We start from the raw sequence: 16,493 nt of genomic DNA on the forward strand, positions 1-16,493 counted from the left end.
ATCTACATCTCTTCTTCAAATGGTTCTAAAGACAAAGAAGATTGTGTATGGTTTATGGCATAGTCTGGAAACCCTTTTTCGTGACAACAAGGAATCTGAGGCACATCAATTGGAGACTGAACTTCGCAACATAGCCATGGGGGATTCCTCAGTCTCCATTTACTGTGCTCGTAGCAAGAAAATCGTTGATCAACTTGAGAACCTTGGAGCCCCGGTTAGTGTTCGAAATTTGGTGTCTCATCTTCTCAGTGGCTTGTCCTCCAAGTTCTCATACATTGCCATCACCATTTGCCATACTGAACCTTTTCCCTCCTTCATGAAAGCCCGTTCTATGCTAGCTGTGGAGGAACAAGAACTCATGCACGATTAAACCAAGAACCACCTGGCCCCTTACACTGATCATTCTTCCTCCCCACAGGCTTTGGCAACTGATGGTACGTTCCAACACTCATCTCGTGGGGCTAATTCTTCGCATGGAAATAGTCAAGGTGAGGAAGTCGCTCTGCTGGTGGTCGCTCCGGCAGTGGACAACAGGCTTACCGGTCCCCTGCACAGTCACCTGGTTGGGCTTACGGGTGGTACCCTCTCCCTTCAGCTGATGCGACGTCCCAACATGCTTCTCGTGGCCTGCTGCCCAGCCCAGCATGCTTCTGCCGGACCCAACAATGCAGAAAATGAGCCTCATTATTTTTTTGTCCACCCACTGCCACGACTCTAGCCTAACAGGCTTTCGTCATTCCTTCAGCATCCCAACAACAACAATTTAGGCCTGATCAGCCCACTACTTTGCCCCAAATGTTCATCTCCATTCCAATGCAGATATTCTCTCTTCTATTTGTGATAATACAAAGTTTCCTAATTTTATTTTAGTAGGAGATGGATCTTCAATTCTTGTAAATAAAGTGGGGCACACTACTCTTCCGCATACTAACCCATACCGCACTCTCATTTTAAAAAAACATTCTTATTACTCCACAAATTATTAAAAACCTTATTTTTGTTCATTGCTTTACTTGTGACAATTTAGTTTCTATTGAATTTGATCATTTTGGTTTTTTCTGTGAAGGACCTCAAAACCAAGCAGACTCTCATGCAATGTGACAATACTGAGGATCTCTACCCTCTAACTACACCCAAACCTCAAACATTTGCTTGTCATCCTGGTCCTCAAGTTTTCAAGAAATTAGATGATAGTCATTTTATTTCATGTTCCAATAATAAATTGCCAAACTTGTGTGCATCTTGTCAAATGGGCAAACATGTCAAATTACCTTTTAGTGCATCTAATTCCATTACTATAGGGCTGTTTGTTTTTTTTTTGTGAAGAGCTGCGCAACCACTTTTGTCTGCGCCGGGCAGACAACGCGCAGACATATGTCATCGTAGAGTGTTTGTTTTTTGGAAGTGCGCAGACCAAAAAACGTCTGCACGAGGTCTTCCTGGCGCAGACATAGACCACTGTCTTCAAAGGTCTTCAGACCTCATTTTAACCAAAAAACAAAAAAAAAGACCACTCGTTTTTTTTTTTTTTCTCTTTTTGCTGAAAATGCATTTTTAATATTTATGGAATGAAATTAAGTTTGAAAAATTAATTTATTTCAATAGCTGCAGACGTTAAAAACAAACAGTCTTCTTATTGCAGACTGCAGACATTTGGTCCACCTCTTCTGCCGCAGAGGCTTGCAGATATGGTCCGCAGACTGCAGACATTTTGACTTCAAAAAAACAAACAACACCTATGTCTCCATTTGAACTTGTTCATTCTGATGTTTGGACCTCCCTAGTCACTAGTATTGGTGGAATAAAATATTATGTCATATTTTTGGATGACTACTCGCATTACGTATGGGTGTACCTTTACGGGTCAAAGCTGATGTCTATACTTACATAATCTCTATTACGAATCCTTTGTGTACCTTAGTGTTCCTAGCTATCCACTCATTTTTATCAATCTACTTTAGGGTAATACATATGGTAATTGATAGTAAAAACCCCATAAAGTTGATCTTTTGAACCCGCATCAAGTTATGATCACTAATCAATTAATCTTGGGGTAAACAGTCTCTAATACTTATGTTTACTTTTCTTAACTCTTGCACATAGGAAATGAGATTCAATCTTTTACTTCAAATTGATAAGCCGTTTCTTTCACTCATATGACTCTCTAGTTTTCTTCATCAACCCCCGAATAATGAATAAAAAACGAAAATAGATATTCAAATCATGACACTTTTTTCCTAGAAAGAAAAGAAGTAGGGGCAATTTATGTCTTAACAAATCACACGTAGAGATATTGATAACACACATAGAGTTAATGGTATTTCGTAACTAATTGATTGAGCAGCAACTCGTAGACCACCTAAAAAAGAATATTTATTATTTGAGCCATATCCTGACATAAGAAGGCCGACAGGAGCAATGCTTGAAATATCAATCCATAAAAAAAACACCGATACTGAGATCGGCTAGTACAAGGTGATAACTAAAAGAAATTACTAAATAACTTAATAAAATGGATATAACTGCTATAGATGGTCCATTACTAAATAAACGAGTATCTCCTCTAGATGGAAGAAGATTCTCTTTGAAAAGTAATTTGGTACCATCTGCTAGAGCTTGAAGAGTTCCCAAAGGTCTTGCGTATTCAGGACCAATACGTTGTTGTATACCCGCAGATATTTCTCTTTCTAACCAAACAATTACTAGTACACCTATTGTGATTTCTAATAGAAGAGTAAATATAGGAATAAGCATCCATATGATCCCATAGACCTCTTTTAAGGTTTCCAATATAGAAAAAGAATTGATAGCTTGTACTTATGTTGTATCAATTATCATTTTAACGATCAACTTCTCCCATAATGATATCTATACTACCTAGTATCGTCATAATATCAGTAAATTTCATTATTTTAACTAACTTAGGAAGAATTTGCAGATTAATAAACCCCGGTGGGTGAATTTTATAGCGCCAAGGAAAAACACCCTTATCTCCTATCAGAAAAATTCCGAATTCTCCCTTTGGTGCTTCGACTCTTGCATAAAGTTCTTGCTTCGACAATTCAAAAGTAGCAGAAGGTTTTTTACTAATGAATTGATAGTTAAACTCATTTCATACAATATCTTTTACTCGATCAAAGCGACAGATTTCTAAATTTTCATAGGGCCCTCCCAAAATTCCTTCTAGGGCTTGTTGAATAATTTTTATGGATTCTGTCATTTCATTGATTCGTACTAAATAACGAGCTAATGAATCCCCTTCTTTTTTCCATTGGACTTCCCAATCAAATTCGTCGTGACACTCATAATGATCAACTTTACGAAGATCCTATTGTATTCCGGAAGCTTGTAGCATGGGTCCCGACAAACCCCAATTTAATGCTTCCTCTCCACCAATAATGCCTACTCCTTCAACTCGTTCTAAAAAAATGGGATTCCATGTAATAAGATTCTGATATTCAGCAATTCCTGTTAAAAAATAATCGCAAAAATTCAAACATTTATCTATCCACCCATGAGGTAAATCAGCAGCGATTCCACCAATACGAAAAAAATTATGCATCATTCGCATACCGGTGGCAGCTTCGAATAGGTCATATATCAATTCTCTTTCTAGAAAAATATAGAAGAAAGGAGTCTGCACCCCAATATCTGTCATAAAAAGGCCAAGCCATAACAAATGCGCAGCTATACGACTTAACTCTAGCATAATGACTCTGATATAACTGGCCCTTTTAGGGACTTGAATATTGCCTAATTGCTCTGGTGCATTTACAGTTATTGCTTCTGTGAACATAGTAGCTAAATAATCCCAATGTATTACATAAGGCAAATATTGTATAATTGTTCGATTTTCTGCAATTTTTTTCCATACCTCTATATATATAACCCAATATTGGTTCATAGCTAATAACATCTTCACCATCCAGAGTAACAATGAGTCGAAGAACACTGTGCATTGATGGGTGGTGAGGTCCCATATTGACTATCATGAGGTCTTTTCTTGTAGCTGGTCCAGTCATAGGTTTTCCTGATTCATTCTTCCATGAATTGCTGAAAGCGAAAAGAAGTTCATCAAACTTTAAGCAATAATTCAAACTAACTCTTCAAATTAACGAGTTTTTCCCTCTCGAATATCCAACTAGCCTCTTAACTCTTTATAACACGCTCTATTTTTTTGACAAATAAGCTAGCAACCATTGACGTTTTCCCAGAATTTTCCGCAGACCTCTCCAAGATAAATATTATTTTTGTGCAATTCCAAATGTGAAGTAAGTTTACGTATCTTATTGGTGAAACTTACTACTTGAAATTCAACAGATCCTCTGTTTTCCTTGTTTTCTTCTTATTCTTGAAAAATAATTGAAATAAATGAATTTTTTTTACCATAAAATAATTTCACACTCCCCTTTTTACAGATACTTATTTTATTAAGTAGTAATAATAATGTCAGAAATTTTAATGTAGTATACACAATAATCATAATTTTTTTATAGACTCCTGATTTTATCAATTAGTAAATCCTATTTTGGAATTAATTTGTATAGTAAAAAGACGATACCAAATAGTTTAGTACGAAAATTCTATTGATTAATTTATAGCTTTAATTGATACGACATTTTTCCTACGTCATTTCCTTATTATTGTACTATCCTAGACTGGAATGTAATACAATGCATATGTTCATTTGGTTGCTTGCATATAACATGGATATATTTAGATTATGTACAGAACTGATTGATAGAACAACAAAATATCTAGGAAACTCAAAATTGTTAATCATGGATACATATATATATATATATATATATATATATATATATATATATATATATATATATATATATATATATATATATATATATATCCTTAACATACTCAAACAGCTCCCATTATTGGTATCAAACCAATAGCGATTCATACAAGCTAAATCTTCTAATCGATAATTAGGCCAAAAAAAAAGAACTTGAATTTAATTAATTCATTTTTTTATATCAAAATCTTGATTTTCATCCAAAAATTGACTCCATTTTTTTATATTGTTCTCGTTGTAAACTAATGTGTTTCTATCCACACCAGTGTTATTCTTTAAATTCAAATTAAAAGAAATGAGAATTCTTAATTCTCTACGGCGTCTAGACGGTAAATTTTTTTCAGGAACAAGCAAATCAGAATTCTTTTTGTCAATATTTTTAGCAACATTTTGTTGTTTTTGGTATCTTTGATTACTTTGGTGCTTACTTTTATGAACCAATGAAATACCTATGATTTGATACATAAAAAATTGTCCGTCATTTTTTAGAGATAGGCGGGCAGGTTCCAGAATTAATATTCCTGTTTTCATTAATTGTGTAAGATTTAAATGCCTACTCGTTATATCGAGATCCATTTCTTTCCTTTGAATACAGGATATAGTATTTTTTTTCTGACATTTATCAGGCTAAGTAGTAGACCATATATCTGGATATTATTTATTATTTTTTGATTCAATTGATTGACACGTCCAGCCCATCTTAATTGCAAAGGAAAATCTCCTTTAAGGAATATTTTTAGTTTTTTGGTGGATTCTAAAAAGTATTCTTCAATACTGTTTTGATTATTTAATTCAAAATATTGTTTTGAATTTGATGGGCTAAATTTGAAAAAAATCCTCTTCTTGCTTTCCCTTGATATTTCTCTTTATATTTATAATAAAGTCTCACAAACTTTGGAAAGGAAAAAACTTTTGGATTCAATATGAGGCAATTTAAGATTAAGATTTTTTCATTCATTCCCATCCAATTAAAAAATACCTTTTTGTAATTTATTTCCAAATTTGAATCAATCGGAAGATAAAAAAGACCATTATTATGAATTTTATCCTTTATTTGGTCCTTATTTCTAAAGTTGTTCATTTTCGTGCTATTATTCTTAACCAATTTCACACTGACATTAAAACCATATAATGTGACAATGGTGGCGAATACCGTAACACACAATTCCAACAACTTTGTGATCAAAATGGAATTCACATGCGTTTTTCTTGTCCTCACACATCTCAAGAAAACAGTAAATCTGAACGCATCTTACGTATTATAAACAATATTGTTCGCACCTTTCTCCTTCAAGCTCATCTTCCTCCCGAATATTGGGTTTAAGCTTTTCATAAGCCTGAATATCTCCTTAATATCCCTCCAACCACTACCATCCAAAATGACACTCCCTTCCAAAATTTATTCAACAAAACAACTAGTAGCCGAGTTACAGAGTGCACTCGATGTATATCCTACGATTTTCACAGACAGAATCCATGAATTGTGGACTTCATTGTCTTTCTTCGGACCGAGTGCACCAAAGAAACATTGGATGCTTATGCATGAAACAAGTATTCTGATTGCTAACAGGTTTGGTGTGGTCCTTACTTTCTTAACCAATCGTGGTTCATTAACTTTCTTTCCTCTTTGCAAAGGTCTGGAAGAATTTTTGGACCATCGGATTATTACAATATCAATCGTACATGGTAATCATTATGCTATGGTACAATTAAAAGAAGATTGTCCGATGCCTACCATTTCGGCTCATTAGATCCGCCACAGAGCCCCGTGTGCAACTGGATGGGAAACAATGTTTATGTCACGTCTGCAAATTTATAGACAACTGAAACCTTGTAATCGTGGTTTTATAACTATAGAAGATTGTTAAAGAATATTATTTATGTATTATATGTGAAGATGACTTTATTAAATTAGATGATTGTTGTTGAATCAATTTTCATTTATTAATAACGTATTTATCATATTCATTATAATAACTTTTTGTTTAAAAAATCAAAAGTAATAAGTAATCATAATATGTATTTCGAACAGTTCTTGGTTTATGTGGCCACAAACCATAAAAATGTGTCCCCCGTTACAACTATAAAACAAGAAAAGCTTAAAAATATATAAATTTTAGAATAGATTTAGTGGGTAGATAAGTAAAAAATTATATAAATTTAAAAGTGGATTTAGTGAATGTACGAATAGAAGTTCAAAAAAAAGATATAAATTTTATCGATTATAATATTTTATAATTGTATTGCATGAACAAATTTATGAAAAAAAAGGTTTTAAATTGATACAAATAATTTTTAGGGACTAAATGTAATATAAATTTTTAGGGACTAAATTTAATATAAATAATTTTTAGGGATTAAATTTTGAACAATGTTGAAAACTAGGAGATAATCATAATTTAAGGGGTTGGCTAAAGAGACATCCCATTTTTCTATTTAGACACCTATTTGATTTTTAAGTTTTTTTTATTGGTTGAATTTGCATTGTTTTCTAAAAAAGACGATTATAACTAGTTATCTATAGGTTGATTTTTGATAATGTCTAAGGAGTGTCTTAATAGCAGCACTCAATTGGATCTAAGGTTGTCTAAATAGCCAAATGGGATGTCTTTTTAGATTTTAGACCGGTTTGCATCCCTATTCTAAAATAGCAACCACTTGACATCATTTTCCTTTTGGATGCCATATTTGGTCTTTTTTGACTACATAGTATTTGCAGGATGCTGTAACACCTATAATTTAGTACAATAAAACTTTAAAGCCATTGCTTATCAACGTCTCATATCGAGTACACTTCACGAAAACACAAGTATTGTTACATTCATCATCAAGGTCCTTCATTTCCCAAAGACTAATCTATTTTCAGCTAAAAATGGGATTTATTTGCTAGCCAATACGTTAAGACATAGTTCCATGGCTACAAATTCACAAGAACAATGACATGAAATCAAGCAGCAGCATCATTAGTATGAGCATATCTAAAACATATACTAAACAAGCCTCTGGTTTACCCTTGTGTGTATATGTAAATCAAAAAAGAATAATCACCAGCAAAGACACACATATAAATAATTTCTTAAGATTTATATCCTAGAAGACATAATTCCAGATTTAAGGAGAAGGTTTAGAGCAGACTCCTCCTGAATCTTATAATACGCCAGAGTCGACTCATCCATTAGCTGTATACCATTAAAAATAAGCATCTGCTGATAAGGTGGAATGCCCTCTTTGTCTTGAATCTTTGACTTCACATCACCAATGGTGTTCGAACTTTCCACCTCTAACGTGATGGTCTTCCATGTCAAAATCTTAACAAAGAGCTGCATGCCTCCCCCATTCTCAGAACCATATCCAATGTAGAATCTTTATCAATGTTATAATCAGCCAAAGTTCTACTATCTTCGAGGTTCTTTGTAGTGGAATTCCCTCTATAACCTGCATCCTCTCCTTCAAACTATGAATGGTTGTGATAGGCCCCTTCGTCAGGGCGATGGTTTTCCCTGTCAAAGTCTTGACAAAAGCATGACTCATGACACCTCCGTACAAACTCAGCAAAATGTGAAGTGTAGATTCCTTTTGAATGTTCTACTCTGCCAAACTTCTACCATTCTCCAAAGCCCTTCCAGCAAAGATCAACTGACATTGATCCCATTCAATATTCTCTTTCTCCTGTATCTTTGCCTTCCCATTATAAACAGTCTCCGTTCTCTCCACAAGTATTTCCTCCCAAAGTCTTCACAAATATCTGCATATCACATCTTCCAGTTTTCAGAACAAGGTCTAATGTAGATTCTTTTTTGATGTTATAATCCTTCAAGGTTCTTTCCAGCAATCATCAAACTTTGTTGTTGCCATGGAATCCCCTCTATATCCTGAATTTTTACTTTGACATTAAGGATGGTTTCCAAGCTCTCCACCGCTATGGTGATGGTCTTCTCTGTCAAAGTCTTCACAAAAATTCGCATATCATCTCCAAACTTTAAACTGAGGTGCAATGTAGGATTATCTGGTAAGTAGTAATCCTTCAAAGTTCTAGGACCCTGCGATGATCAAATGCTCTTGATGTACTGGAATCCCTTCCTTGCCATGAATCTTGGCCTTCACTTTACCAATGGTATCCGTGCTTTCAACTAAAAGAGTTATGGTCTTGCCCATTGGCATTCTGACAAAGATATTCATTCCGCTGAAATGAAGAAGTACAAGATGCAGAGCTTTCAACTAAAAGAGATGGTTGAGGAAGGATATTAAGGTAGTCTTCTTCTAAGAAAGCGTTGTGATGAATTTATAGGTGGGGGAGGATGAGGTGTATTGAAGAATTCTCCTACCAAACATCGAAATACAATTCAATTCTGACGCTTCGATTCTACACCGTCTCTCTGTATTTCTTCTCCGCATTTCCAATGCCAACGTAAAAGAATATATTCGATGGAACAAAAGGACGATAAAGTTTTATTATTATAAAAATTCAACTGGAACATGCATTTTATAATATTGCTAACATGTTAATAACAAAATTATATCTTCTTTTAATTATAGTATTATCTTATTTGAAAAGTACTTACGTCTTAATGTTGGTCCATCAATCATACGTTGTTTTTATGTTAAATGTTAATATTTTGCTATATGTTGTTATGTTCTAATATAAAAAGTTAAACGAGAATATGAATTATGAAGTTAATTAACTTTTCGGTATGTTCAAATCTGGGTAACTATCTTTTTTTTGTACATATCTAGGTAACAAACTTTTTAGAAGTGTTCACATATAACAATTAGACCTGTTATAGCAGGTTAAATTCTAGATATGAACGTTTTCAACAAGTTCATTACCTAGATGTGTACAAAAAAATAGTTACCCAAACATGAACAAAAAGAAAAGTAAAAATTAAATTACATGAATGATCCCTATGGTTTGGGGAAATTTGTGTTTTTGGTCCCTAACTTATTTTTTTTTTTTTTAACTTGGATGCTCCCTACTATTTATTTTTGTTGCGTGTTTGGTTCCTGTCTTACCTATAAAGACTTACCTATAAAGGCTATTGTGCTCTTATTAATTTATCTTTTAATTAATTTTCTTATTTATGTATTTATTTTTTCACATATTTAAAAAAATTAATCGACCATACATATTTGTATCTCCTCGGATGATACATACTGTTTATTTTTTAACTAATTAATTTTTTTTAACTCGGATGGTCCCTACTGTTTATTTTTGCTACGCGTTTGGTCCCTGTCTTACCTAAAAAGACTATTTTGCCCTTAATTTTTATATTTATGTATTTATTTTTTTATATATTTAAAAAAATTAATATACCCCACATATATATATCTCCTCACTGTAAACATGAAACCACACTTGATAAATTTAATTTGGGTCTTACCGGTCACCATCCCATCTCTCATCCTCCTCAACTTTTATTTCTTTTCCATCTTTAGTAACATCGACGTCTTCACCATTCTTTTTTTTTTTTTATACTTCAACTTTAGCGAACCAATACTATAGTCTACTGTCTCTTCATCTTTAGTGGGTTGTGGTGTTGATTCGACGGAGTTGAAGGATCGAAAAAAGAAGTGATGATGAAGACGTCGATATCACTAAAGATGGAAAATAAATAGAAGTTGAGAAGGATGAGAGATAGGATGGTGAGGAGATATAGATATGCAAGGTCTACTAATTTTTCTTATATATATAAATCATAAGTACATAAACAAGAAAATTAATTAAAAAAAATAAATTAATAATGACACAATACTCTTTTTAGGTAAGACAGAGACCAAGTGCGTAACAAAATTAAACAGTAGGGACCATCCAAGTTAAAAAAATAAATTAGTTAAAAAATAAACAATAGAGATCATCCGAGAAGATACAAATATGTGTGGTCTATTAATTTTTTTAAATATGTAAAAAATAAATACATAAATAAGAAAATAAATTACAATAAATTAATAAGGGCACAATAGTCTTTTTAGGTAAGACAGGGGACAAACGTTCAACAAAAATAAACAGTAGGGACCACCCAAGTTAAAAAATAAGTTAAGGACCAAAAACACAAATTCCCCCAAACCACAAGGACCATTCGTGTAATTTAATTTTTACTTTTCCTTTTGTTTATATTTGGGTAACTATTTTTTTGTATACATCTAGGTAACGAACTTGTTGAAAGCGTTCACATCTAGGATATAACCTGCTATAGCAGGTCATAATGGTCATATGTGAACACTTTCAAGTTCCTACAAGTTTATTACCTAGATGTGTATAAAAAAAAGATAATTATCCAGATGCAAACATACCGAAAAGTTTATTACCTTAATAAGTCATATTCCCAAAGTTAAACACTATGACACCACATGTGGACATGTTTGGTGTTTATCGTAAGGATTAGACCAAATATATTTTGGGTACAACAAAATGAAAAAGCGGCCTATTAAATACACAAATATAATTAAATGATTTATATATATCCATTTATTTAATGCAAAATACTTATTCCAAAGTTTTTAAAAGAAAAATAATTAATAACAATATGAAGTTCAACATTGTAACGCTTATGTGAAATTTGACGTTTAAATCCTACAGATGATTCGGGCTAGTATGCCGAGTAAGATCTTGACCAGGATTATGTTCAAGATATCCGAGGCTTTTTATATTTTTGTCTACCTCTTAAATCTAGGTATTTACACTATCAACAAAGACCCGGTAAAAATCGTAAGTACTATAAGAAACGTGAAAAAAAAATACTCGGTCATCCGGGTTTTTAGGATAAAGGGAGTCTCATCATCAAAAACCTAGGAGTAGAAGATAATGTCGAGGTTCTAGGGATTTAGCTGATAGGCATTATGAATAGGGTGATTTTTAAAAATTAATTAGGTTGTCCATATTGCAATATAGGGTGTCTTTTTAACCAACCCCTTTCTTAAGTGTTGTGTAGTAAATCGTTTCACGTGTGAGATGTATGTTTGGAAACAGGAAAATCCTTTATTTTCCTAAACGTATAAATGTAGTCTTTAAATGTTCAAGACCATAAACTGTAAGCACCATACCATGCTCAAAATGTTGTTGTCTTGTCTTATTATAAAAATAAAACTATATGAAGTTCGTTGAGATGCGTAAAAGTAAATCATAATACTACTTTTCCCGTAAAGATATGATACTGCATTAATCGTATATTCGGTGAGTACTCATAACCATACTATCATATTTGCCTGGATGCGACTCTCTTCTGGCGTCGAGACTTTACGACACTTGTCATACCGCGAAATACAACTAAAAGTCAGGGTGCGGGATCATTAGTCCCGTATAGATCTATACACACTTGCCACGTTCTCCAAACGTGGGATTCTGGTTATAAGACTGGACTTACTGTAATATCCCTATTGGGTATAGTAAAGATGTTGTCTTACGAATTCTCAATTATGTATCATAAGTGTATGTTTGTTTCCGCAAAGTATCGTTTTTCAAAGTATTGCCAAAAACATACTATTAATGTATATATTCCCGTGAATATAAAATATTGTAGTTGAAATGCTTTCTGTTGGTATGAAATCGTATGCGTATTTATAAGTAAAACACATTTTTATTTTAAGCCATATTGTATCCCAAAGTGGGTAAAGTAATGTAAGTTGTTTATATGTTAACTAAACCATTCGGTAGTTGTAAGAACATCATGCAACGTATACTCAAAAGTTCGATGTTTTCATGTGAGTAAGGTTACGTTTTTACTTGTATTCTCCCCCGTATAGTGATAAAAGCCTTTTAAAAGCATTTAAAATGGTAGAAAAGGGGGTATGAAGTCACTTGTTTGGGTTGGAGAGTGTGAGACGAGAATCGAGCAGAACTTCGACTGCGGAAAGCTGCGTCTTCGGATTTCTCGGGGATCTCGGTAGCGTAAAACCTTCGTCGGGGATCGGTTATGCAATCGAGGGCGTCGGGATAGCCTCTGGAGCTCACAAGAGAGTAAAAGTGAGAGAGATTTGAGTGTTGAGTGCCAAAAACCAGGAGCTTATGCATTCTATTTATAGTGCTAAAGCACCCCGTACGTTGGGCGTACTCTAGGGGTACGTTGGGCGTACTCTGGAGTCATCATCGCTTACGACTCAAGCCTAGCTAGCCTGTTAGCCGATTGGACGCGATACTGCGTCTGAGTACCATGGGCGTAACCCAATTTACACTGGGCGTAAATTGGATTTCCATCTTTTAAATTCCGAAACTTTCGCGTACGAGCTCTTTTTTTTCGCGTTCTTTATATCCACGCGTAGGTGAGACTGTGCTCTACAACTTTCATTTGGACTCCGTCAGCTAGTTTTGACTTTGTTTTTAATAATATATTTTTAATAGGCCGGGACTGATAAAGTCCGTTAAAAATCCATAACTCCTCTATCTGATGTCCGTTTCCGTCTGTCTTTTTGTCGTTGCGATGCTGATGTGTGTAAAACCAACTAGTTTTAATCTTACTAGCTTAAACACAAAGACGAACACACGAAAGGCAGTGTACCTATCGATTAGCAGTTTAGTTCAGGTAAGTAGGGTATTGAATACAGGGAACGTTAAACAATTAAAAGATAAGCTAATATTATCTAAATAAAACAAGTAATAGAAAGGAGGTTTCTCTAGTTTTGCAAGACTAGAAACTTAAATAATTAACTAAAACTTAAACTACGAAACTAAGAGCTAAGCAAATAAAAATCAACTAAATTCAATAATAAAGAGGACTTCTGTTTAGGTTCGACTCATTTGTTCCCATGGATGATTTCAATGTATCGGATTAATTCTTCATTGGCTACCGACTAAGATGATTAGTTTCACGTTCGTTATTACTAATCCTTAGGAAACAAATTAACTCAAGCAGTGGCCAGTTGTCTAAATTAACGGATTTCCTAGTTATTGATTCGGGTTAAATAAGACTTGTAATGGTTAATTAAATTGGCCGTTCAATTAACCTCTGGCTGATGTTCATCAAACAAGCTCACACATTAACTTACCTATCTTCTAGTTAATTCTAGTTTCACATTCGCTATTCCTAGACATACAACTATGTGCTCACAATAAATCATATAAAATTAATAACTATGAGATGTTCATACAACTTAATTACTGATTTATTAACAGAAGAATAGTTATTGTTAACACATAAGGTTCTTTAACAAGCTTAATAAAACATAATCACCAATTAAAATTAATCCTAATCAAATAATCAATCCATGTTCACAAATTCATCTACCTAAACAGAAGTTATGAGTCTTAGCTCATGATTACAGCAGAAACAAGCTCAAAAACGAAATCAATTGGTAAAAACATAGTTCACACAAGAGATTAGGTAGGAGTAAACTTGATTTGGACTTGATTCTCCTTAAAATTGAATGTAGGGTTGACTCCTTAGCTTCCCACGCTCCAACAACACCTTTAGTCGACAATTGGCCTCCAAGGGTTCATCTATATCCTAGGGTATCGATCTGAAAGTCCCTTTATATAGATTTTCACAAAACAGGGGCTACTTGGCGAGTCCAGTGACCTACTCGGCGAGACCGTCACTTAAAACCCGTGTACGGCAAGTCAGCGCGTCCAGAATCGCGAAAGTTCGAAGTGACTCATCGAGTTTATGGACTACTCGTCGAGTCCGTTTGGAATCAGCATTTTCTCAAAACACAAAAGTCGTCTGAAATTGTGTCTAGTTTTCAGAAAATTTTGAATCCCGTCAATCGGAGTTACGGTTCATGAGATATGGCCAAAACACTGACGAGGGGTCAAGGTGTCCAACAACATCCTTCTTTCTTCAAAATCCATGATCCAAGCTTCCAATCGCTAGTTCCGCTTCCTTTTCCATCCAAGCATCCATGCCTTGGGCGTCATATCTCGTGTGGTTGACAACTCTAAATATGTGGGAAAAAGCATCTTGGAATCGCCTAGAAATGGTCTTCAAAAATATAGCCAATCGTTGCCTTGAATTGAATCAAATCATCGACTCAAAGATAAAAGAATGAGCAACTTGTCGAGTTTTATGTGGAGACTCGCCGAGTTGAATCGTCATATGTGCAGAAATCGTGAATTTTCGCTGGAACTCGTCGACTTGTACGGGTGCACTCGACGAGTTTTCGGCTCTGATCATGCAAATTCTTCTTTCTGCTTCAGGTCTGTTTTTGAGGTCACAGAGGGTATTAAGGTAATACACCTCCATATATTCTTCAGTGACGAAACTCCTTATTAACCGTTAAAACCATCGGACTTATAAAATCACTCAAATCTTCCAATCTTCTCCTCTACGACTCGACCCCTCACTTTATTTCCTCACGCTTTATTCGGTCATTCTATCCCTCACCCTATATTCTGAGAAGATTAAAAACAAATACCAAGTAATAATAAAAAACATCAAAATAAAAATCCTAAATTATCCCTAAATACTAGAAGTTTAGAAAGAAAAAGAAAAACAAACTCTAATGACGGGTTGCCTCCCGCAAGCTCTTCTTTTTGTGCGAGTCTTTAGCTGGACTCTCAACTTAATAAACTTCCAATAAACTCAATGCTAATCCATCCGTTGCATTAAATAATTTCTTTGGACCAATTTGTAAAATTCGACTCTTTTCTTCTAAATTGGCCAAACGAGCTTGAATTCATGAAACCCAAGAATCTTGACAAGGGTTGGAACCAGTTGGATACTAATCATAAATGGATCGCACTTCAGAACTTTCTCCAAAGTTGGAATCGTCACCCCATGCTTTGAAACACAAACCGGAAATACAGGGGGCCATGTCGTGGTAATGGTCAAACCACAGGTTGGTTCCTGCAATTCAGCTTGTTCTTGTTCGTCTGACCCCTCTGCCGGCAACCTTTCCAGCTCCTCCAAATCTCTTTCTGAATTAAATTCTTCATCTTGTAACTTTAGCTCTTGTGAATCAGATTGTTCTTGATCGTTAGACAAGAAGTTATCTAACCATCTTCCAAATTTCTTCAAATCATCATCTGAGTCATAATCCTCATCTTCCTGCTCAATTTCCTGCATTACTTCCTCAAGAAAAGCATCAAAAGCATCGAGATTTGGAAAATACATAATAAAATAAAAATAAATAAAAATAAAAAATCTAATCAATAAAGAAAAAACGATAACAATTAGCAAATAAAATTAACATAAATTATGTTTTCATGCGTTACTTCCTCAAGAAAAGCAAAAATTATGTTTATTTTTTGTTTATTATAGCATCTTACATATCACTTAGCATGTCTAGAAATTACATAATCCCAACAAGTCTAGGTTAATAGCAATGTAATTTGATTATGTGTCAAAACAAAGAAATAATTCAAAGTAAAGATTTACGATTTTAGTAATAGGTCCGCATGTCAAAACTCAGTAGGTTTTTTAAAAATAAAATTAGCAATGTCAATTACAATTTATTATCAATATTATTTTAGTTTACCAACTCTATATTACACGAATCGTATGTTAATCCTCAATTCTAATAAAAGACTCCTCTACTTTCCACTTTTTATTTTTTAGACCTCAATTTGCCACGTGGCTTCTTAATATTCCACCTTCTGCTTTTTTTTTTCGCTCAAATTCAGCATCACGTTTATGGTTCCTCCTCTCTAGCTTAATGTAACACCTAGAATCAGGAAGACCAGGAAAGGAAAGAAAAGCCCTAAGTCAAAGGAGTCAACTCGTCGAGTCCAAGGAGGAACTCGACGAGTCAGAGC

At 34.2% G+C, this 16,493-nt stretch overlaps 3 pseudogenes; 1 reads left to right on the forward strand and 2 right to left on the reverse strand.

Moving 5' to 3' along the window:
• Nucleotides 1-16,493, forward strand: part of LOC111919431 (uncharacterized) — a 100,319-nt pseudogene that overhangs the window by 42,354 nt on the left and 41,472 nt on the right.
• On the reverse strand, nt 2,840-4,022 carry LOC122198261 (NAD(P)H-quinone oxidoreductase subunit H, chloroplastic-like; annotated as a pseudogene).
• LOC128126444 (polyubiquitin-like) lies at nt 7,822-8,992 on the reverse strand (annotated as a pseudogene).

This window comes from Lactuca sativa, chromosome 5 (genome assembly GCF_002870075.4).
Source record: "Lactuca sativa cultivar Salinas chromosome 5, Lsat_Salinas_v11, whole genome shotgun sequence".
Taxonomy (NCBI): domain Eukaryota; kingdom Viridiplantae; phylum Streptophyta; class Magnoliopsida; order Asterales; family Asteraceae; genus Lactuca; species Lactuca sativa.